Source organism: Orbicella faveolata, unplaced genomic scaffold, assembly GCF_042242905.1.
Source record: "Orbicella faveolata isolate gen_17 unplaced genomic scaffold, um_ofav_v1 contig_4, whole genome shotgun sequence".
Lineage (NCBI taxonomy): Eukaryota > Metazoa > Cnidaria > Anthozoa > Scleractinia > Merulinidae > Orbicella > Orbicella faveolata.
In genome coordinates this window covers 4,297,071-4,322,595 of record NW_028301569.1, presented here as the reverse complement: position 1 = coordinate 4,322,595, position 25,525 = coordinate 4,297,071, and the positions used below count along the sequence as shown (strand labels likewise).

The 25,525-nt window shown below is 38.1% G+C and overlaps 2 long non-coding RNA genes and 1 pseudogene across 2 annotated transcripts; all 3 read right to left on the bottom strand.

Moving 5' to 3' along the window:
- Window positions 1-599: 599 nt before the first annotated feature.
- Window positions 600-4,121, bottom strand: LOC149101099 (uncharacterized). Its single transcript, XR_016203097.1, has 2 exons — window positions 2,807-4,121; window positions 600-1,996 (listed from the first exon to the last, which is right to left on the bottom strand). It is a non-coding gene; the product is annotated as an uncharacterized LOC149101099 (long non-coding RNA).
- Window positions 4,122-10,868: 6,747 nt separating this feature from the next.
- Window positions 10,869-15,074, bottom strand: LOC149101098 (uncharacterized; annotated as a pseudogene).
- Window positions 15,075-21,665: 6,591 nt separating this feature from the next.
- On the bottom strand, window positions 21,666-24,946 carry LOC149101097 (uncharacterized). The gene is made up of 2 exons (XR_016203100.1): window positions 24,871-24,946; window positions 21,666-23,910 (listed from the first exon to the last, which is right to left on the bottom strand). It is a non-coding gene; the product is annotated as an uncharacterized LOC149101097 (long non-coding RNA).
- Between the last annotated feature and the right edge of the window lie 579 nt (window positions 24,947-25,525).

Here is a 25,525-nt window from a genome sequence, read left to right as displayed (position 1 = left end):
AGTAAAGCTCTTATGCTAAGTTTACTCCGAGTTCTAGTTTTGTAAATTGTTTCAATGCGAATACCGAGAACTTTGTAAATTTCCAGATATTTTTTGCATATTTAATGAGGCAAAAAGCTATATTTCAGTTTTTTGCGAATTTCTCGAAGACTTTAAATTCTACGGAAATCAGAATAATATTTTCGAAAGTGGCTCTCCAAAAGCTTTCTTTAGGTAAAGTCTCAGGATTTTCGATTTTTCTAACCTGGCCAGCCATTCTCGATATTTCCAGTCAGTGACTCTTAACTCCTCGAACAGGGTAAGGACCTGGCAAAGGGCTGTGGCACAATGAGAGAGTGGAGGGGGCTGGACAATGAAGAAATTGTCCATCATGTGGATGATAGAGATCTTAAGGTGATTATTTGACAAGCCATTCAAAGGCATCAGAAAGTTGGTTAAAGAGGTAGGGGGCACTTCTCAGCCCAAAGAGGAAGGCATTGTCAAAAAAAGCCCCGACCCTTTGAGAACATGTCTAGTAATTCACAGTTATAGGGTGGACAGGAATAATGCAGAAAGCAAATTAAATGCCAGGTTTTTTTTTTTTTTTTTTTTTTTTCATGAAACAGCCTGGCCCATGTTCTATGACCAGGGAAATGGCAGCATCGACGCATATATATTGGCGGGTAAAAACTTCAATGGGGATGTGGGTATTCAGGCTGTCAGGGGACCCTTTGGGGTAAGGGAGGTGGAAGATAGTATGCCACTTTTGGCTGTTCTTTTTGGAGACAAGCCCAAGGGGATCGATATGAAAATTATGAAAAGGGGGAGATTCAAGGGGGCCTGCTATACGACCAAGTTCAAGCTCCTCCAGGAGGCTTTTTTTTCAATAAGTAAGGGTTGTTGATGAGCCGAGAGAGGGTTTTTGGCTGTTCTGGGGAATTGGTTACCCTGGGAACCCACCCAAAAACCTTGGCTTATCCCAACAGAAAGTTTAGGAACAAAATCCTGGTTAGAGTGGGTCCTGAGTAGCTCAGTTAAAAGGGAAGTATTCACTGGTTTGGGGGGCTTCGTAGAGAGCAAGGCTTCAGCAGTTCGATGACTTTTTATCAACCTGGCCTCTAGTTATTAGAGAGGGGTGGTCATGGCAGTAGGTAGGGTGGTTTTCATTGCAGGTTTTGCAGCGGTGTCTCTGAGGGTAGGGGTCTTGGCTGCATCTGGTCCCGGGGTTGTTATTATTGCGGAGTCCACAATGTGTGGTGTTGGACCACGTGAGATGGCTTGCAATGTGCAAGCTAGCACAATTCTTGCACTTCTCCATGACTCAAACCTGAATGCTTTTCAAACTTTAAGACCAAGGTAGTATCTCCTTCATTTGATAGTCTTTCCTTGATTTCTACTTAATAGGCCAATTCCGATATATTGAAATTCTAACTTGGCTCCGAGGCTTAGGGGAATAAAACAAAAGAAATTAATTATTCATCCCTCATCCTCGATGCGATTTCTTTTGTTTTATTCCCCTAAGCCTCGAAGCCAAGTTAGAATTTTAATATATCGGAATCGGACTTTTGTAATTTTTGTTCAGCTTTCAAATTTTTCATTCAACTAAGTTTGGAAACGGCGCGCCTGTCATGTGATTTTCACCTTTTGCTGTTTTCGTCACATCAACGTCCAGTCATTTTGTAAAATCAAAGCAGAATCTAATAAAATTATAAATTTTCAAGTATGTATACAAGCATACATAATTTACAAATAAAATTTAATAATTAAAAATATTAATTATTCCATTCATTCTTGTTGGATAATCACATTGGTTATAGACAACTCATATCCAACGTACGCACATGGAATAATTATTAAGTATACATATGGACCTTAAACTTGGTCAGTAAGAGGAAATATGCCTTAAGTCAATGTCTTAAAAATAATGTACATGTAATGACTTACCTGCTGATGAAACAGAATATGAGAAAACCATTAGGAAAACCAAAAGACAGTAGCTGATGCACCTCAACATTTCCTATCATACAGAACAAATGTCAAAACCAGCAATGCAACAAAACATCAATGCAGCAGAAGCAACCGAAATGGCAATTAAGAGTCATTGTCAGAGAAAACCGGGCAGTACCAAAAGATCGAGGTCGGCCGTTCACATTCATCTTTACACGAATTAAAAGCTATCCGAAAAGAGTAACAACCATGACATTTGCCGAGGTAGGCGTTCGTTTTCTTCGAGATATCACCACATCATGATTTTGGCCTGTTAAGCGGTTTAAAATGATCGAAATTTCGGGCAACTTTAGGTGAGCCTAAAGGGATACTTCGTACAAATTCCAGAAACTCTTATTTTCATGAGATAATGTTTGTCCCCTTTTTAGTTGATTGAGAATTATTAGAGGTCTTTCGCATTAATTCTACGGTTTTCACGAGGTGCCAAATATCGCCGCCGAATCGTTCATGAGCGTGACCCAAATTTTAGCCATTTTCAGCGAGTCGTTTTTCAAAAGTGCGGCAGTTTATTTCCACAGAAAGAAATTTTTGTGATAGTCTTTTGCACTGTTATCAATATCCAGTTTAGTTAAAATTGGTATCTACAGGCAAATCGGAGTAATTGGTCTCGCAAAGTCCAAAAAAAAAAAAATCATTAGCCAGAAATATTTCCCGCCAAATTTTTAGCGAAGAATATCATCTTATACCGACGTTCTGCGATTATTATTCATGATTTACTAAAATATTTGTAAAAATAGTTAGCTGGACTGCAAAATAGAATATCTAAGCTGTGAAATTGTTATTAACCTATGTAAACATTTCAAACTCGACAAGTCCTTACCATTTTTTAGGCTAAATTTTCCCGCGAAAATTCTGTTTTTAACGTCACGCTGCATGGAAAAACAGAGTGAATCCTCAGTTCGCTGTTCTCTTTTGCTGTTTAGTAGAACAAACTGCAAGTTATTAGTGAGCGAGGCTTTTCCCTGAATTTTAATTTTGGGACTTCGCAAACCCCTTGTTTCCATCGATTTTCTGGTTTTCGGAAGGCGTGACGCGTTACAGATTCAACGGTCAGATGACAGGACTTCGAGATGTCGATCTCACCTAAAGGCTTTTCCTTGGTTTTGAAAATATTAGCTGTTCTTTCGGATCAGAAAAATCGCCTAGCATTGCTGGTGGCGGGGCAGTTTTTCTTCAATTATTAGCACGCAAACGAGATTATTCGAGGAAAGACGTCAGAGGTGGTGTCCATTTGGCGCAGCCGATTGTTTACACAGCAACGCAGATTTCGTAGGGCGCTATTCGGCCTACAAAAGGATCATAAAGGACAGACGACTGGATTGTGACAAAAAAAAAAAAAAAAACTGAATGAACTTCTCCATACGTGTAGTCGTTGCAAGGTCAAGATTGCCCGCGGAAATCTTTCTCACGTTCATTGCTGTCGTTTGTATCGTCACAGGTTGGTACATCGTTTTGTTTTCCGTTTCATTTCCTTTGATATTACCTCGTGCACGCAATTGACTAAGGACAACTTGCTATGGAGCTGATTCAAAGGTCTCTTAAGATGTCTCGAAAACTCACACCCGGAAAAATCTGCTGAATTTAGCAGAATTAATCGAAGAATAAGGATCCGTAATGTGTAGATATATATACTTGGTTTATACTTATAATGCAGCCGAAAAACCATACAAATCCTGGGTATTATTTTCGTGATCAGGGAGAGGAATGTACCACCGCAGGCTAATATTTTTTTCTCTCTCTGCAGATTCTGCCTGTGACATTGTATCGACGAACTGTAAATAAGACGTCTTTAAGTAATCCGCGGTAAACACGAAGTGAAGAAAAGTTGTTATATTTTTCGGGTCTGAGTTTTCGAGACACGCAGAGAGTCTGACTTTTTCGGGTCTGGGTTTTCGTTTTCGAGCGTCTCTGTTTACGAGCCTTAGGTCTGAGTTTTCAATCTCGCAAGTTGCCCAAGAAAATCCAAAGAAAACCAAATGATGAAAACCAAACACTAAGCTGACTTACATGTAAATGGCAAAAATAAAAACAACTTTATTTAATGAGTCGTTAGAAAACTAAATGAAATTAAAATGTCGTCTAGGACAGTAGATTTTTCTTCCACCCCCTTGCAAACAACAAGGTGTGGGTGGTAGTGAGATGGGGGTGGGGGGGGGGGGGCTGTCCTTTCTCCGTTACCACTATGTAATGGTACTTCGTTCTACCTCTGCATCCTCCTTGAATGGGGCAGGAAGGATAAAAACACTACCCTCTGGACAAATATCGTTTCTTTTTTAACAATCCATTCAGTCATTATTCCGTTTATTTTTGGCATTCAGATCAGTTGAACCATCTTGATTTTGTAGATATTCTTGAGCTACCGTCCCATTTACCTTAACACGAATACAACTGCATTTTGGCAGAGTTAATGACAATAAATTTTCCTCCGCAAGATTTTTTTTTTTTTTTTCATGAACCATGTTAAAACTATCTCAATTAATCTTCAGAGCAAGTTAGTTGCGTGCAAAATGTAATTCAATTTACGTTCCCATGGATCACAAACATATTGCGATGTCGTTCTAAAAGTAACTACTAACGTGTTCACGTGAGTAACCAGAAACTAACAATCTTCTTGTAGTTCCTGGTGCTTAATTTATTACGTTGTTATTTATGTACGAATGTACAAATGTACAATTCACGCAGTTCAGACTCAAGTCTCAAAGTATCTACAAAAGTATGCACACGAGTAACCGCAAGTGAAAATACACCATATTATGTTGCTTGCATCAAAATGACATTATTAGTGCCTTTTAAACAGTTTTTACAATTAGTTTAACAAATTAAGGTACACTCTTTTGATATCAAAATTAAATTAAACCCTTTGCTTTAGAACTCTCTGGTTCAGAGGCTTCCTAAGGGAAAAGGCAGTGGTTAAGGGATGACAGGGACAGAAGGAACACTGGGAACATATTGATCTTTGTATCAGGCTTTTCACTATACGCCGGAAAAATGTAGCAGAATGTAGTGTTACGGATGCAGCACTCGATCAAAATGCAGCACGAAATTCAGAACAAGTTCGAAGATTCTACCCTCAAGACATACCAAGCAAGAAAGCTGGTGTCCATTCAAACTACCCCAATGTGAAAGGGAGAACTGTCTGGTTTGTATGGCGGATGAGAGAGGACCGTGTGATAGACATGGTGCGACATACAAAATAAAATGCACTGTGGCAACGCGTATTTGGGAGAAAAGTCAAAAAGTTCGTTTACCAGAGGGACAGAACACCTGAAGTCACTTGACAATAGGGAAGAGCGATAGGCCCTATCGAAACAGTGCAGGGAAAAGCAAGAATAAAAAATTCAGAAATTCAGGATGAACGTACCCAGCGTTTTTTCAAATGACACCATAATTAGGCAGATCTCTGAGCGCATAATGATAGACAAAGTACTAGAAAATACACTGATGAATTCCAAAAGCAAATGGAACTTTTTCAGCATTTCTCTTGCAATGGTCTCACTCGACAGAACATGAAGTTAGGCAACTTTAAATTAATTAAATTGATTTAAAACAAAATTGATGCAATGAATTTAAAAAAAAAAAAAAAAACGAATGATACTTACAAACTGATTGGTTCCCCCAACAAACGCATGGAAAGAAAAAGATTAAAATAAATTGATTACGTAAATTAATATTTTATTGTTAATAGGGATTAGTATTTTATTGCTTTATTACAGACTCAAAAAAGTTTTTCTATAAAAGATAACATTTGCTTCCTTTAAGAAATGTATTAAGGGAAAATAAAAAACACGAGACCACCAGGTAACTGTACATTAAGGGCGCTTTCCATTCAATCAAAAATCTCGAAATTTCCGAAACGGAGACAAATGGTAAGTAAATTTCCGGGAAAAGTTCCAGAAAATCCGGAAATTGTCGAATTTCCGAAAAACGAACCATTCAACCTAAAATTCCGGAAATTTCGGGATGGAAGTCAAATGGAACGGAAATTCCCAGAAAAAAAAAAAAAAATGTTCGAAAATTTGGGTATACCTGACGAGGTTGTCGGAATTTGGGCAAATTCGCAATTTTCGATTCAGTGCTAGCTGTTTTGGCCACGATCACAGCGAGTTGGACATCTCACGCAATGATAACGGCGACGCGTTTTCGAAAATGGATTAATATTTTACTTAAGAATCTTTCCACTTATTTGTCGATCAATACCAGCCACAGCTAAATTCGTCAAGAAAGCGATTGATAAAAATAATTCCCCCGTGGTTTACTTGTTTGTTTTGCATAGGCTGGCTAAGAAATGTACAAAGACTTATAACGTGTGCAAAGGCAACGTACGACTCATTAAACCCTTTGTTTTGCGACGTTTTCGCTGCCGTTTTGGTTTGTTTAAGGTCCCTGCTGTTGTGGTCAATAAAAGGTCACGATGTCGACTTATCAGTGTTCTGTTTGCTTCTATATTTGCGATTTAAACCTCTAAGTCATTTCAAAATCTCAAGCGAACAAAACTGTGAGGCTTATCGTTTTCCACTCTGGAAAATTCTGTGCCATTCGCCCATGGAAATTTCCAAAAACTCACACCGGAACTTTTGGTCGAATGGAGAGCGCCCTGAGTAAGTTGAATCAAAAGAAATTGTTGCGATGAACTGAAATTAAAGTGATACAAACTGTGTTCTCCACCGTCGACAATAAAATGGAGAGAATAAAAATGAATTATTAACAGGAATTAATATGTTACTCTCATATTTCAGTTTCACAATATTATTTAACTGAAAGATAACATTTTCTTCCTTTAAAGAAATTAATTCAAAAAATGGAACACAAGAGCACTGTCTAGGAAACTTCACATGAAATAGATTGGTTTTAACGAAATCGATTCGATGAATTGAACTAAAAAAGACACATATGAGCTGATTTGTTCCCCAAGAATGACATGAAGTGTGGTTTCCGCTGGCTGGCGAACTAATGAAGCGGGAAACGTTTCTTCTCATACACGTCTGGGTGCCTGAGTGCAAGTGTATGGGAAGGGTGTAGGTTCCGGTCACGTGGCTTGTACAAGGTTCAGTTTTTGCTCAAGAAATGCAGGAACTTTGAAACTGTTTTCGTTTCAAGTTCACAGTGAATTTCAGAGGAAAACCAGTGAAAATGAAAAGTTAGCACTTTCAAGTTCCCCTAGGACCCAAAACTTAAAAGAGAATGGCTTGTACAAATGAAAAGAGAATGCTTCATACTCTCGAAGCATTCGCGCGTTTGTGTAAAACACTTTACCGAAGACAGCTTTGAACAAAGTCTTGTAGTAAGGAGTTTGTTGGGACCCTCTTTCAAGCTTCGTCAACTTGTTATTGTTTCGAAGCTTTATTCACTCAGCTAACGATAGAAGACTAAACTAACGATTCAAAATACAAAATTTATATGTACGGCAGAAAGTCCGCTGACAATTACAGCTACAGAAATTGACATATCGTAACATCCTTCCCTCAAAAGGAAAACAAAAAGGAGAGAGAAAAAACAGAAAAAAAAAGAAGAGAATCAGTTCTGCTATACGCTAACAGTTCTTAAAATGTCACTCGTTAGACCTTAAGAGTTACAAGATCTGTATAACGACTAGGCGGTTTGGCCAGTCTCCCACTTCTTGTACGGACTTGGCTTTCACACCCCGTAGGTGACACTTGTTGTCTCAAGGGCTGATCTTTGATGGTTCGATCTTGGTCTACTGAAGTGGCCGATAAGGGCTGATCCTTATTTGACTCAGTGGTGGTCGTGGACTGATTAACTTTCGTCGTTGCCACTGGCTTCAGCGTTGGCTGTTCATTGGTGGGGTGATCCTTAACTTTAGAGTCATGGTGGTTTGAAGGCGTTGACCATTCCTCAGCTGGAACACTATCAGCCTCTGCAGAACGTTTCAGGTGTCTCCGATTCCTGATATAGAGCTGACCATTTGACTCCACTACACACGGTCCTCTGCCCAGTGGCTTCAGCACTTTCGCTTTCCTCCATGTTTTCTCGTTCAGCCGAAAGGGTTGCATCCAAACAACGTCATCTTTCTGAAGGTCCTGTAGGTCGTTTGCTGATCTGTCATAATACAACTTCTGCTTCAACTTTCTCAGCTTGTCTTTCTCTAGAGTGTCTTCAGCCACGCTAGGTTTCAGCAAGTTGCTAGAAGTAGGGAGGTTTGTTTTTGTTCTCCTGCTTAACAGACGCTGGGCAGGGCTGGCACCAAATCCTTCCTGTGGGGTGTTGCGATGAGCCAACAGCGCCAGGTAAGGGTCACTTTTGGACGCTGCAGTTTTTTTAAGGATCTTCTCTGCTTCCTTGACAGCAGACTCAGCTTTACCATTAGACTGATGGTGGTAGGGACTTCTTGTCACGTGATTGAGACCGTACTCCTTGGCGAAGTTTTTGAACTCTCGACTTGTGTACTGCGAACCACTGTCCGACACAACTTCATCTGGAATCCCATATCGTGCCATATGTGACTTCAGTTTCCTGATGACAGTGGAAACCTTCAGGTCATACAACCCTTCGATCTGAAAGAAACCGGAGACATAATCTACGGTCACCATGTAACTCTTGCGGTCTGAGTCGAACAGATCGGTGGAAATTTTGGCCCAAGGGCGATCTGGAACGTCATGACGGATGAGTGTCTCCTTCTGCTATCTTTTGCTGTAGGACGCACACGTTTTGCACTTTGAGGTGAAATCTTTTATATCACTCTTCATATTGGGCCAATAAATTGTTTCTCTGGCGCGCCTCAGCGTCGATTCTATTCCTTGATGGCTGGAGTGCAATGTCTGAAGCATGCGCTTTTGAGGGGTCTTAGGGACCACGAACCTGTCTCCTCTGAAGAGTACACCATCCTGAATTACTAATTCATCACGGATATCATAGTAAATCGCTACTGTTGGAGGTAGCTCTCTCTTTTCTGCTGGCCACCCAGACTCCACTATGGTCTTCACAGCTTGCAAAATTTCATCGTTCTTAGTCTCTACGCGGAACATTTCTGCTTTGTGCCCGCTCACCAGCAAGTGGTTTATTTCTTGAACGTCTTGCTCGACTTCCAGTCCCTCTTCAAAGGCAGATCTTGCGAACAGGACATGTTCTCTCTGATCTTGAGTTGCTTCTGCCAACTTGGGGTAGTGCCGACTCAAAGTGTCTGCGAGACGCAGCTCACTTCCTTTCTTGTATCGCACGTCCAGATCACAACGTTGCAGTCTCAAGATCATCCTCTGTAATCTCTTAGGAGCAGAGACCAGCGGCTTGGCAAGAATCGTTTCTAGGGCTTATGGTTTGACTCGACAATTACCGATCTCCATACGTATACCGGTGAAACCTCTCTGTTGAGAACACAATTGCAAGGAGCTTTTTTCTATTTAGGCGTAGTTCCTCTCAGCTGCAGTCAGGGCTCTGCTTGCGTATGCCAGCGGCCTTCCATCTTGAAATAATGCGGCTCGCAGGCCCCCTTCGCTTGCATCGCACTGAATGACTAGATCCTTCTCTCGCTCATAGTACTTGAGCAGTGGTGGGGCTGTCACCATCTCTTTGATCCTGCTGAATGCTCTATCATGGATCTCGTCCCATAAAAATTCTGTTCCCTTCTTGGTGAGCTGTCGGAGAGGCTGTGAGACCTCGGATAATCTAGGCAGGAACTTTGCTAGGTAACCCACGGTGCCCATAATCCGCTGAACACCAGTTACATCAGTCGGCCTCTCCATCCTTAGTACTGCTTCAACCTTGGACGGGTCTGCTTTTATTCCCTCTGAGGTCGGGAGATGTCCGATGTAGGGTACCTCTGTTTGCTTGAAAGCGACTTTTTGCTTGTTTAGCTTAATGTTACGTTCTTGGCATCGCCTCAACAGCTTCTTAATTTTGAGGTCATGATCTGCTATCGCATCGTTCATAGTTTCTCCAGTGCCTGCTACAAGGATGTCATCTGCTATTGCATATACTCCGTCAAGGCCTTCAACAGCTTCATGTAAACGGAGCTGAAATATTTCACTAGCGGGTGAAATCCCGAAGGGCATACGATTCCATTTGTATCTGCCAAAGGGTGTGGCGAAGGTCGTAAGCAGTGAACTCTCTTCTGTAAGCTTTATTTGCCAATAACCATCCTTGCAGTCGACTTTAGTAAAGATTTTAGCCTTGCCCAACTCCGGCAGTATGTCTTCAATGACTGGCATAGGGAAATGGTATCTCTGTAACGCTTTGTTCAAGGGCTTAGGGTCCAGGCAAAGGCGAAGGTTACCGTTAGCCTTCCTTGCGATCACCACGGAATTTACCCATTCAGTCGGCCTCTCAATTTTCTCGATAGCACCTCTAGCTTCCAGATTGTCAAGATATTCTTTAAGCGAGGTTCTTAAAGCTTCAGGCACTCTTCTTAACGGTTGTTGGACAGGTTTAACCGTTTCGTCAACTTCAAGTCGCAATAGAGTTCCCAGATTGCTAAGGCCATCAAAAACATCTTCGTACTGGGAGCACACGTGTTCCAGGGTAAGGCCTTCGAACTGTCGGCTACTTGTCAGGTTCACATCCACATTTGCTGTAGAAGCGCACTCTGCAGGTTCGGAACACGTCTTGATCTTATCATTTCTGATTGTAATTAACTGCATTTGCTGGGCGGTTTTACTCCCGATCATATTGACACAGTGTTCATCCTCTACAATGGTAAAGTTAACTTTGTACTTCCTTTTATCCCTGGAATTCGTCAGTTGTACCTTGCACTTTCCAAGCGACTGGAGCGTAGAGGCGTTGTACATTTTTAGGACTTGATTTGTGGGCGTGATCCTATTAGCATACTTCGTTCCTTTGATGGAGCTTAGCTTTAGTACATCACACGTTGTTCCGGTGTCGATTTGGAAATTGATTTCGGGTCTCCCTTTAATTTCATAGCCGCAGTAATCTTTGATGGGATGTTGCTCTGTATCGCGTGCACCGAGTCGACTTCTGGAGTTAATTGAATCGTAAACAGTGATTCACCAGAGTCACTGGAAGAGACTGAGACTGTGTTGACCGGTTTTTTCCTTCGTCCATGCTGCATACACACTCTAGCGAAGTGATTACTCTTTCCACACTTTCCGCAAGTCTTTCCGTAGGCGGGACATTTTCCCCTCTTGAGCACGTGATTTCCTCCACAGTACTTGCATTTTTTGGCACCCTTTGAATCTCTTGGGTCTTCCCGTAATCTTGGTTTTCTTTCGTTGCGATGTTTCAAAGCGTGTATTTCATTCGGATCCGTAGCTGTGGCGAGATCCTTTAAATGCTGTACGTGCAGTTGTTTCTCCGCTTTTGCAGATGTCGATTGCTTTTTCTAGAGTGAGTTGTCTTTCTTGCAACAGCTTCTTTCTCAAGGCAGGCTCTTTAACGCCAAACACTATTCTATCACGTATAAGTGAATCATGTAAACACTGACAAAAATTACACGATTTCGCAAGTGTTCTAAGTGCTGATACATAGTGATCGATACTTTCATCCTCTTTCTGTGATCTGGAGTCAAATAAATACCGCTCGAAGGTCTCATTGGTTTGTCCGATGCCATATTCCTCGAATTTTTGAACAACAGAGTCGAGTACTTTCGAACTTTCGGGCGGGTTGAATGTCATACCTTCATAAATTTCAAGAGCTTCTTCGCCGATCGCAGAAAGAAAAGTTGCAGTCTTATATTCTTCGTCGAACTGCTGGAGCCTCACAACTACGGCGTAATTATCCCAGGCTCTTTTAAATTTTTTCCAGTTAGCGGCAACGTTGTCAAGATTTAACGGTTTCGGCATTGGTATTCCACTCGGCAAAGAAGTCATTTGCTGCATTTGTGCACTTCCAACGGACGCTGTATAAGTTGTATTTGTCGCCGTAGTTCCCTCGTCGCCTGACATCTTGTAGTTACGCAGCGATTTTTTATCCTGACACCATGTTTCGAAGCTTTATTCACTCAGCTAATGGTAGAAGACTAAACTAACGATTCAAAATACATAATTTATATGTACGGCAGAAAGTCCGCTGACAATTACAGCTACAGAAATTTACATATCGTAACAGTTATTAAGAAAGACGCGGTACCGACGATGTTTAACTTCACTATGGAACGTTGCAAGCCGGCAATTGGACAAAAAACAACGAAAAACAAGTGAATAATGCCCGTCGAACAGTGGGCGAAGTCCGTCGCCATTTCGGAAGTAAAATACGGCTTGTATTTAGATCGAAAAGCTTTCCCATGAAAGACTCAATGACGCAGAAACGCAGCAATGTTCAAGACAACAATGACGTCACAAAGCAGAGTCTCAGTTCCATTCTTTTCATTAAAGTGCGCGGTCATTTTGAAAACGTTTTCGTCAAGCCATCGGTTGTCTTCGTACTTGTAACTTTTTTACTCCTTCTCACGGCTTACAAAGAAAAATTTCTGCATAGGATTCCTTCAGCGCGTTTTTTTTTAACATTTCGTCGCTATAAAATGGCTGAAGAAAAGATGTCTAAATTCTGGTTCATTTGACCTTTAAATCTGCACACCCCATACAATCGCTCAAAGTGGATGTATTCCTCTCAAAATCAAATGCAAAATTTTAGCTCCTAAATGTTCGCAAAAACACTCGCGCCACGCAAGGAGATCATCTCGCCTAATGAAACCCCAAAGCAATGGAACAACAGGACCTCCAGGCGTCAATGAAAATTGATCAGGATTTCCCGGGGAATACATCGCATTGCAACACGTTCTCTTTTTCGCTGTCGCATTGAATAGAAAGACACTAAACCGGGCAAAATAGCCAAAGGCAAAAGAACGACCTGCGGCAAGACAAGTAAAGCCAACAAATGTACCGATAAGCACGATTACGAATCAAAGTACATACAGCTCAGGCCAACTGAATAAAGAGCCTTTGTGGCTTTCACAAAAGTGTTTTTGTTTTCTTCCCTACACAGAAATGGGTCCGTTCTTTCTTCTTTGGTCTTATTTGTTTCTTTTCCTCGGTCCAAGGACGTTTTTCTGTTTCGAAATTTCAACTTGAGAGCAAGTGCAAAGGACTTCTATTTTCAAATTTTTTCAAAAGTCAAATGCGCGATAAAACAATACCAAATAACATGAAATACGAGCTCTAAGATTAGAGTTTGCCGCGAAATTTGCCCCTGATGGTTTTGTCCATTTACGAGATTATGACAACTTCCTGGTTTATTAGCTTTTTTTGAAAGTACGTTTTTTCGAAATCAATTGGCCGGTTTTTGAGATTTTTGATATTTTTCTTTTGCAAACATTACATAAAATGACTGACTTAAATAATGTCGAATAAAAGAAAAAAAAAAATTTCTGTCCCCTTGAGGGTGGGAAGTAATCTTAAAGGAAATTAATATGATAAATTGAAAAAAATAATTCTACTTACTAGCTGATTTGTTCCCCAACAACAATGAAATAGAAAATACAGAAATCAGTTATTAACAGGAATAAACATCTTTATCAATAATGTGGTTTCATTAATATTTTATTGTATTACTTCACATTCAGAATAATTTTTAATTGAAAGAAAATGTTTTAGCTCTTATTAACCGAGCAGGAGGTCTGTATGGGAGAATCTTGACCGAGGTCGTGAGGACAGACCGAACGCAGTGAGGTCTGTACACACGACCGAGCTCAAGATTCACCCATACAGAGCGAGTAAGCTCGGTTAATGATATGTTTATTATATGGCAAGCGAGAGAAATTTAATTATTTAATGTAACTGGTTTGTACTAGCCGACATTTTGCCATGTGAGCTCGTCTTTCCGCTGGATCTTTCTTTGACCTCTTTCCATTCAGTCGCCGTACGCGCCGCTATAATGTGCTCTCAGCGTTAGATTTCGGTTAATTTAAGCGCTTCGACGGTAGCATTTATCGAAATCTGAGGGAATTGTCCTTGTTTATTTAATGTAACTGTTTTGTTAACTAGCCAAAATTTTGCTTGCGAACGGCGATGAGCTGAACTTAGAACCGCCGAAGTGTTCTCGTCCTCTTTACTTTACTTTTCTTTTCTTTTCTTATCACACTTTTTGGCACTGCCATAAATAAATATTGTTAGAAGAAAAAAGCCAATATTTTTGCATTAAAGTTTGCGACTTTTTCACCGCAAAACATTACCGGTCTAGATTCCGGTCTAGATGGGAAAATCTAGACCGCGGTCAATATCGATTTCAGCCAATCAAATTCGTGAATTCGGTAGTTCCCAGTCCTTGTGAGACACAGCCATATAATAACCATATTTATTAACAGGAATTAGAGCGGTTTTCATTTGAGTGTCGAAACGTAATTGGTTTTCCATCAACTGCGCTTCACCATTGGCTTAAAAAATCGCGCCACTTTTTCATTAAAATTAAAACCAATTGTAACTCACTCGCACTCGTGTTCCCGCGCTTAGCGTCAGCTTCTTGTAGTTACTTGTTTTGATTGGTTGACTGTATTGCCTGTGTCCTTTGTTATTCGCCAGAGTGATTACTTTGGTTTTGGTTTTACGACACTCGACGTATACCACTCTAACAAATTATTGTAAACATTTTATTGCACTATTTCAGTTTTAAAATAGTTTTTAATTGAAATATATTATTTCCTTTCTTTAGAGAAAGTAATTAAGGTAAAAGAGACAGAAGACCACAAAATAACCTAACATTAAGTAGGTCAATTAAAAATAATATTCATGTTATTAATTGAAAAGTGAAAAGAATGGTACTTACTCTCTGATTTGTTCCCCGACATCGACAATGAAAAAGAGAAAAAAAAAACTCATTAAAAAAAATAAATATTTTATTGTTAACGAGAATAACAAATTAAATTGTGTTATTTTAGATGAAAAACAGTGTTTAATTGAGATACAATAATTATTATATTTTCTTTCTAATAAGAAAATTTATTTTTAAAATAAGAAACAGTACCTTAACATTAAGTACATTGATTCAGAGGAAACTGATGCGATGAATTGAAAAGTAAAAAGAATGATACTTACCACCTGATTTGTTCCCCAACATACACACGAAAGGTAAATTATGGAAATTAGTTATCAAAAGTAACTGAATAAAAAAGTAAGAAGAAAACTACCAAACAACTGGAAATTAAGTAGCAAGTGAAAAGATGTTTACCGTCTGATTTGTTCCCCAACATAAACTGTAAAATGGAACAGAAAAAAAAAATACTTATGAACAGGAGTGATTATTTTATTATTAATAAGAATTAATATTTTATTTTTTTATTTTACATTTTGAAGTTTTTCACTAAAAGAATTTTTATTTCCTACAAGGAATTTTATTAAAGGAAAAGAAACCCAAAATAAAAGAAAAGCAGAAGGATAATTTCCAGCTGATTTGTCCCCCAACATTGACAATAAAATGGAAAAGATGAGAATCAATTATTTATTAATAGGAATAAATATTTCATTTTTAAAATGAATGAGTGTTCTATAGTTTAAGTTGTAGGTTTAGAAGTTTTTCACGGAAAGGATTTTTTCCTAAAAGAAATTTTATTAAAGGAAAAGAAACACAAAATCAAAAAGTAAAAGAAAAACAGATCAGGTCAAAAGAAAATTGTTGCACTGAATTGAAAAGTAAAAAGAATGATACTTACCCTCTGATTTGTTCCCCAACATTGACAAGAAAATGGAAGGATGAAAATCAGTTATTAAAAGGATTTAGTGTCTTTATTGTCATTAGGAATTAATATTTCATTGTTTTATTAAAAATTCAAAATTGTTGATAATTGTATGATACTGTTTTTTCCTTATAAGGAAATTTATTAAAGAAAAAACACACAAAACCACTAGGTAAGCTTACATTGGGTAGATTTATTACTCCATTATTAATGTAATGAATTGAAAAGTAAAAAGAATAATACTTACGAGCTAATTTGTTCCCCAATATCGAAAACATAGTGGAAAAAAATGAAAATCAATTAATTGGGTACAGTGTAATGGAAATGAAGTAAAATTGTTTGAAAGAAATTGATGTGATTAATCGGAAAGTAAAAAGAATGATACTTACGAGCTGATTTGTTCCCCAACATTGATGATAAAATGGAAAAGAAGAAAAGATATATTAACAGGAATTAATGTCTTATTATTAATAGGAAGTAATATTTTATTGTTTTAATTCTTGATTAAGAAGTTTTTAACTGAAAGAATTTCTTTCCTGTAAAGAAATTTGTAAGCAAATTTGTAAGCAAATTTGTTGTAGGAAATTTGTTGATTAATGTTCTTTCCAAGTTACCTGAGTTCCCTGCGAACCACCTCAGCCGATTTCTGAACTTTGAACACCACTTAACAATTATTCCCCTGGGAGTCCCTACTGTCCAGTTAAAACTTCTGAACTTTATCTGTCTAAGCTAAATCCAGCACTGTCATGCTTGTGGCAAAAGTAGCGAGCGACGGAAAATTTTAGCCATTCTGATGAAGTCTGGTGTTGTAATGTGCCCCGCGGGAAAAATACACTTGGAACTTTCATGAGTTCAATTTCTAAAGAGCTGAAACTTTCAAAAAAGAATACTAATCACTGTATTAGGGCAAGGGCCGTGTCGCTCTTGGATGAGTGAAATTGTGAGGCTCGCCACGTAATGCATGTTTCAGGACACAAATATGAGAGCTGCATTCGCTCTTACTCCAGGCGTCTTTCGGAGGTTAAGCAGAAAGAAATCTCCCATGCTCTCAGTAGTGCCTGTTCTGCTGAAAATCTTTAGTGAGCTAGCAATGCAATTGTGGCGATGCATGAGCAAACAAGTGAAAATTCCCTTGACAGAAACACAGTGCCAAACTCCCCTGTAACTATGCAGAATTTCGCATCGATAGCCAGGAGACTGTAAACTTTTACGCAGGAACATTTTCTGAAGCAAAATGTTACCATCGATTTTTGCAATTCCAAATGATTTTGTATTCGTTATTGAGGTTATAAAAGCATATTTTACTTTTTCATGTACTTTGAGACATTGGTAATTAAGTTAAGACTTTTTCATTCAGCAGTATTGACGATTGTAAATAAAGAAATTGTGCCATCTTTGTTTGTTTGTTTTTGCTATGTGCATGATTGTTTAAGGGAAAGTCTAAATATATTACAAGGCACTTAATGTATGCTCCCTCAGGAAACTAGTTAGTTTTGTTTTTCCGAGAGTTCTGATGTTTCCCGACGGCAGTCCTGAAACATACGTTGTTTTAAAATGAAAATAGAGTGGAAATACCAAAAGTTTGCAAGCCAAATCACTATATTTGAAACAGCTTATAAGCGACCGATTCTCGTAGGCGACGCGACCACTTTCAGAACTAAAGGTTTAAAATTTAATATTGTTTTTAATCTCTCGTAAGCGACCACTTGACAGAGTAAAGCGCAAATTGGATAGTAATGTGCTGTGACATTATCGTGATCCTGGCTAGTACAAGAGACGGAAATATCGCAATGAGAAGTAACGGATTTTTTTCTCAAAACCGACTTGTGACATGAATAAAACAATTAAAAACATGGGGTAAGTGTTCGCAGTTACCATATGCTAATGAGCCATATTTTGACCCAATATTGTCTAAGCTCTCGCAAGCGACCACCTCCCGTAAGCGAGCACCTTGGTTTGACATTTTGGGTGGTCGCTTAGGGGAATTATTACGGTAATTATTATTATTATTAATTATTTCCTCTCCTCCTATTTTTTATAAGTGTGCTTTGCAGTTACTTTTGATTTATTTATTTATTTGAGAGTGATCAAGAAACGTCATGTTGCTTTAATTTCGTTAATTTTCTTCCTAAAATGTTTTTCGAATTTATTCTAAAAAGAAAGTGATATTTTATTGTGTTATTAATTTCAGATTGAAAATAGTTGCCTTTTAATTGAAAGAAAATATTTTCCACCTTTTAAGAAATTTAGTAAAGGTAGAAGCACAAGACAACCAGGTAACTTAACATTAGGTAGATTAATTTAAAAGGAATTGATGTAAATTGATGAGTTAAGAGGTAAAAAGAATAATACTTACAACCTAATTTTGTTCCCCAACAAGCACATGGAAAGGAAGACATAAATATTGCTCAAATTAATATTTTATTGCTAATAGGAATGAATATTTCATAGTGTTATTTAAGATTCAAAACGGTTTTAACATGAAAAACAATATTATATTCCTTTGAGGAAATTTATAAAAGAAAAAAAAGACCATTAGGCAACTTTACATTAAGTAAATTGGTTCAAAGCAAAATTGTTGTGATGAATTGAAAAAAACGAATAATACTTACAGTCTGATTTGATCCCCAACAAACACATGGAAAGGAAAAGATGAGAATTAATTCTTTACATTTAATAATATTTTATTGTTGATAGGAATTAATATTGTATTTTATATATAATTTTATTGTATTATTACAGATTCAAAAAATTTTTTTAAATAAGAGATAATATATATTTTTTCCTTTTAAGAAATGTATTAAGAAAAAAACACAAAACGACTAGCAAACTGTATTTTAGGTGAGTTGGTTCAAAAGAAATTGATGCGATGAACTAAAAAAAAGTAATACAAGCTAATCTGTTCCACACCATTGACAATAAATTAAAAACATGAAAATGAATAATTAACAGGAATTCATATTTTACCGTGACAGTCATATTTCAGTTTCATAATAGTATTTAATTGAAAGCAGAAGCATATCACCATGATATGCTTTTGATTGAAAGATAATATATTTTTCCTATTTTAACAAATTAATTCAAGAAAAAGGAACACCAGAGCACTGTCTAGGAAACTTCACATGAAATAGATTGGTTTACAAGAAAGCAATGTGATGAAATGGGTAAAAGTAATACGACACCTATGAACTGATTTGACATGAAACAAAAAAGAGGAAACTCACTTATTAAGAGGAATCAATACTTAATTATTAACAGTCATTAATTTTATTGTATATTTCAGACTCAACATTAATAAAAAAATTCATCTGATGAATTGAAAGGTAAAGAGAATGGTACTTACTGTCTGATTAGTTCCCCAACATCGACGATAAAATGGAGAAAAAAAACTCATTAAAAACAATAAAAAATTCAATGGTATTATTTAAGATTAAAAATAGTGTTTAATTTTCCTCGTGAGAAGACACAAGTAACCTAAGTAACTTAACATTAACTACACTGGCTCAAACGAAACTGATGTGATGAACTAAAACTAATGACTGTGATTGGTACATTTCAATCTTCTCATTGATACTTTGTTCCCTTCGAGTGCGGCAAAGTCTTACATCGGGAAAACAGGGAGACCTATGCAGGAGAGGATCAAAGAACACGACAGGGATATACGATTCGCCCGTGCCCAGACTTCAGCCGTTTCTGAACACGCCCACGAGACCGGCCACTATCCGATTTGGTAGAGTCAAGTTTATTGATCGAGATCCTCACTGGTACACAAGTGCGGTCAGGGAAGCTATCCACTTAAGACTTCACCCTAATAACATCAACAGGGTTAGTGGAATTGAAATTTCCGAAGCATGGATACCCACTATCAAAATACACAACAACAGGAGAACGGTACAACAGCGACCCGCTGAGAGAACAGTTACTCGCCGGAACAATGGAACAATGGGAGGATCGAAATGCACCAATCACAGCTGACCTTCGTGGTATAAATGGTGCCGTGCAATCAGTCGACCTCATCGCCTGAATAGGACTAGCAGTAAGAAGTTGAAACGTCGCGATCTACATCTCAAGTGACTACACCGTGAGGCCAACGATAATACACGTTAGGAAATAGCCGTTAGCACAAATAGATAAGCTTTGGGACTGATGCCTATAGCATTATACAGACGTTATTCATGACAACCCTGGAAGTGGGGACTACCGCAAAAAGTGGCTGCTAATTGGCACCGTCACACTGGAAGATACCAGTGGAAATAACGTACCTGACCGAATACTTACTGAGAAACCAGCAGACCAAGAGGGAGGGAGGAGAGGAAGCAAGAATCTTCAAGGATTCGCTAGAATGAGCTGAGAAATGAACTGCAAGGATCAGCTAAGTGAACTGCACATGTAGTGTAATGAAACGCAAGAGCCCTACGAATCCCCTCAGGGCTGCCCGCAGGTCACGTGCCATTGAGGGGAAGACTGCTGAATGCATTGGTGTGAGTCTAACTTTGCCTTAATGATATTTAGCCACATTTAATATATTCTATTTTGTTACTTAGGATTCAAAATAGTTTCTAACTGAAAGATAATATTTTCTACCTTTTAAGGAATTTATTAAAGAAAAAGGAACACAAGACTACTAAATAACTTTGCACTAAGTACATTGGATCAAAAGAAATTGATGTGATCAATTGAAAAGAAAAAAAAGAATGATACTTACAAACTGATTTGTTCCCCAACATCGACAGTAAAATGGAAAAGATGAAGTTCAATTATTAAAAGGAATCTATATTCTATTCCCCATAAGAAATGAATCACAAAAATAAGAAACAGAAAAAAAAAAAAAAAAAAAACAAGACTACTATGTGACTCTCTATTAAGTACTCTTGTTCAAAAGAAATTGATCTGATGAATTGGAAATGAAAAAGAATGATACTTACCAGCTAATTTGTTCGCTAACATCCATATGAAAGAAAAAGATGAAAATCAATTATAAACAGGAGTTTTTATTTTATTGTTAACAGGAATTAGTATTTTGTTGTGTTATTTTAGATTCAAAATAATATTTAGTCGACGGGTAAGTAACTTTACATTAAGAAATTGATGTGATAAATTGAAAAGTAAACAGAATTATTTCTACTTACAAGCTGATTTGCTCCCTAACATCGACAACAAAATGGAAAAGATAAAAATCAATTATAAACGGGAAGTAAATATCTATTGTGAACAGAAATTACAACTTTACTGTGTTTTTTTAGACTTGATATAGTTTTTACTTAAAAAAAAATATTTTGGTCCTTTTGAGAAATTTATTACGGAAAAAAGAAACCCAAGACTACTATGTGACTCGTTATTAAGTTCTCTTGTGCAAAAGAAATTGATCTGATGAATTGGAAAGCAAAAAGAATGATACTTACCAGCTAATTTGTTCCCCAACATCCATATGAAAGAAAAAGATTAAAATTAATTAACAACAGAAAATAACAGTTTATTGGTAATAGATAACAAGAAAGACAAAACCAAGTAGGTACTTTACGTGAAGGACGTTCGCGCTAATTGTTTCTGCGCATCTTTACTGCCACGCAAATTCGAATGCCACGGAATGCATGAGAGCGCGCGCCAGTAAGTAATAAAATGAGCAATGATGGGGCAGATGACCATTGCAATAGCTTTGCCTGGATTTAACGATCTTGGACGTTGGGTGACCCCTACTTTTCTTTCCAGAAACAGATTTTATTTACAATTATTTCCACATTGTCCAAAAACGAACAAAAAATCAATGTGGGAAGTTAAAATAAATTCAAGTTTTCTGTCCACGGGACATCGAATCCTGCCATATTGCGGCTGCAAAGCGCGTGAAACTATGGTCGCTAAATGCGAACTTGTTCCTTAAGAAACCTCACCAGTTGACTAAATTCCCTTAATTGGTCCCACTTAAACAATATTTGGCAGAGAACATTTCACTTCAAAGATCTAATTGCAATATTTTTGGGCTTGCAGACACTGTGGCCTTATTGGCTAACGAAGCCCGATTTTTTCATATTTTGGGTGATTTTCCGAGCATCTTCTCTCCAAACGAAGTCGGTGACCACCCATTTTTTTTTTTTAATTTTTTTTTACATTTTTGACATAATTAACTCATCATCTTACAGTGGTAAAAGTCTCAGAAATAGCAAATTGCAGCAGTCAAGAACAAAAAAGGTCGGATAATAAAAGACCAGGATTCTCGACTTGAAAGATGGACTTCTACTTTGAAGAGGCACTAATCAAAGAGGCTCCAACGAACCTGACTGAGGAACACGAAATGAAGACAGATGAAATTGGCTAGATGGACACTGCCAAGATAAGAGATGCAGAGGTGAGGCAAGTACTGAAAAGACAAAGAGCCGAAAATCACCTGGAGTTGATGAGATCCAAGCAGAGTTGCACAAAACAGACAGCAATGTGGCAGTGAAAGAATTGATAAGACTGTTTAAAAGGATATGGCATGAAAAGAATGTACAGCTTTAAGTCTTTTCTTTCAGTGGACGAAACAATCTGGGATGCGGATTGAGAATTTTTGGAAAACGGGAAAAGGTCTGATAGTTAAGCTGCCTAAAAATGGAGACCTGAAGGAGTGTTACAACTAGCATGACTTGACACTGCTACCTGCAGACAGCGGAGTAATGAGAAAATCATCATTCAGAGGATCCAAAACGGAGTGGATGGTGCCCTGTTGAAGGACCAAGCTGGTTTACCGCAGAATAAGTAGAGCACATTCGAACAAATATTTCTCCTTCGCAACACCATGGAACAGGCAAAGGAGTGGCCGGCGACATTATAAATACATTTCGTTAACTTTGAAAAGCCTTCGACTCAATACACCGTGACGAACTGTGGGGAGGAACATCTGCAATGGCTTTAAATGCTCAGTACTAAATGAGGAAGAACGTAGACAAGATGGTTCAAGATCACCACCGGTGTTAATCAAGGTTGTGTCGTGTCAGGGCTCCTGTTAATGCTCGCTGTCGACTGGGTGATGGGAGGACAACAGTAGGGCAGAGAAATGACGTTAGATGCAACTCCACAACTACTCTCACGGCACGAAAAATCGCCTTTACCGCGCGTCAAATGTGTTGTTAAAGGTTTTGTAAAGGTCGCCTTTGCACGCTTTTGACGATCTGTGACGCGAATTAAAGATCATCTGTGAATAAACCTTTACCACCAAATCAAAGGCGTGAAAGGCCGTTTTTACTCACCTGTGAACGCCTGTGTTTATAGGGTTAAAGGTGATCCTTTGATGCGCCTTTGCGTACTGTCAAAGGCGGGTCAAAAGTGTAATCAAATTTGTCTGCGATTCAAGTCAAAGGTTTGCTAAAGACGTGGTCGAAGATGGCTGTGACGCAGGCCAAAGGTTTGTCAAAGATGCTCCGCGCGTTCCGCGCTCGCGTGTCTCGCCCGAACTTGTCGCTCGCGCTCCTCTTTCGCGATTCGCGACCGTTTATCACGTTTCGCGCGATCCACATCTTATACGCATTTTTCTGCTTGCTACACTAGCTTTGTAGCACCGCATACGAAGGATGCAATCATATCCGTACTCTGGTTTTATGTCTGACAAGTTTTGAAGATTATGTCAACTTTCATAAGGTTATTTTGTACCAAAACTCTTGACAAATGTTAACGGAAAAGCGGCCCGGAAAGATCATTGCACCTGATTTTAGGAAAATAAATATACTCAACTTAATTTATCTCAGTTTTAATTTTTTTTTCCCCGTTTTTATCAAGAGTAAATACCCTCAAGCACCTTACACAAATGTATTGGGCTTCAGATTTCAAAAAGCCACGTTACAGGCTTGGTTTCAAACTACACGTAATGCGACTGATCACGAGGAAAACATTGTTCTATCTATCGTGAAAACAACAGTCAACAAATTTTCCATGGTATAAGGCGCATTTATCTAACATTGAAGTACTGTGGCTAAATTCTCAGTTCCTTAAATTTACTAGACCAGACTAGACAATAGAGAGGATAACTGCAATATTTCGGGAAAGATATGGCAAACTTTGCACAAAAGTCAACTAGTGTAAAAGCCTCCTTTCCAGATGGAACGTACAGTCCGTTGCATGGAACCCCTAATGTTTTGGCAATTCTCCTTTTCTGCTGCTTGCACTTGCTAATTCTTGCATTATAAGTGAAATGGAATACAGTGTTTTCCACTTCTTTCTCATCAAAGTGGTTAAACTGCCTTGTTGGGGTCAATACCAACTGAATCCCCATGCTATCTAGGGAAGACACATTTTGACAAAGTCTAAGGCGTTGACGAAATTAATCAATGCATCTTCACTGGATAAGTCCATCCTGTCAACCATTGCTTGTCCGTATTTGTCTAAACAGAAGCAAACAGACAAAAACGTTGGAAATGAATATTAAGGGTGAATCTTGGCATTCTATTCCTTAAAGTTAACCCATGGTTTTTGCTAATATCACATTAATAAAACGTGACCAATGAGATCATTACTCCTCCTCCGAATGGTTTGTGCTTCTGTCAATAGCAAATATGTATTTAATGTTACCGCAGATTTGGAATTTTAATCTTAAACTCAGTCCACTAACAAAAGAACGGTGAAAATAGTCTTGTCTGTAGTACATAAACATATTTTCGCTCACGTGGTTGGTCTAAACGCATCACGTGACCGAATATGCCCCAGGTAAAACCGGGCAAAATATGAGTAATTTTCCTCATTTTCAAAAGATCCAGTGTGTTGCGTAATGTACTTGACTGAGGATAATTAACACAATAGCTCCATATTTTGACTTTAAAAATATGTAAGGATATATGTCTTTGGCATTATGTGCTCCTCAAAAGCTCATGGTTTTCCTTGAGCTTTGCTCTAAGAAAACTGTTTGCTAATCTGGGAACTGGTACTGTCTGTGGACAAATATTTTCATCAGAGTACATAACACTTTTCAGAGAAATGCATGAGTCAAGGATAGAAGAGGGAACTCAATTGGTAGCCTTTTTTTTTTTGTATTTCTCTCCATTCTACTTAGAGATTTGGTCACACAGATATGTCATTAAGAGCCAGTTTAACAAGCTAATTTCACCGGCTGAACAAGGGCTTATCCCCAGCTAGAATTTCATAAGAGAATAAAGACTTGGGGTCATTTTAAAAGTGCACAGCTTGGCACAAATAAACAAAAAGCTTAAAGCCAGTTTACCAGTCCATCTGTCTGCCTGTCTTTTACAGACATCTCACAACAAAGATCTTTTATGGTTGCAAAATAGCAATCTAAAAAACCAACAAATCTGACATAAACTGTGACAAGAAATGAGGAATACACACACCTTTGGGAATATGGCTGTTCCTGTGTAATTTCCACAGATCTCTTCATGATCAGTAGTGTTATCTTTTTCCTTATTTTCCTTGAAGATCATATGTGAAAAGGAGCATATAAACGTATCAACAGTTAGCAACTACTTGTACACTTTTTTTCCACTGAAAAAAAATCCTGAAATTAAATAATTTAACACGAGACATGCCTGCATGGAATCGCATAGCTGTTGCATTCATTGAAACAAAAATCCAGTGCAAGATGATGAATACAACCACTATGACTCCCAGCAGCCGCATCTCATAGAGGGAAATGGCCATTATCCAGACAAATTTGCCAAGAAAATTTTAAATTGAGTAAAGCAAATGAAGGTCTTTGTCAATTATTTTTACTAAGTTATTATCAAATCCTCAACACCTTAAATTCTCTACTGATCCCATCAATAGTTATGAATTAATCATATTATTAATTTTGCTTGAAAAAAATTGGTTTGGAAACCTGACGGCCAAACCAAAACAGTTGATATTGCAGACAACCACCCAAAATTTAGATGCAAAACTCAGCTTTTACCAATCAAAAACCAACATTTCCTGAGACTGGGTTGCAAACTTTGATTCATTTATCAAAAAGATTCCCATCCCTTGCATGTTTTCAACAACATTTTAATT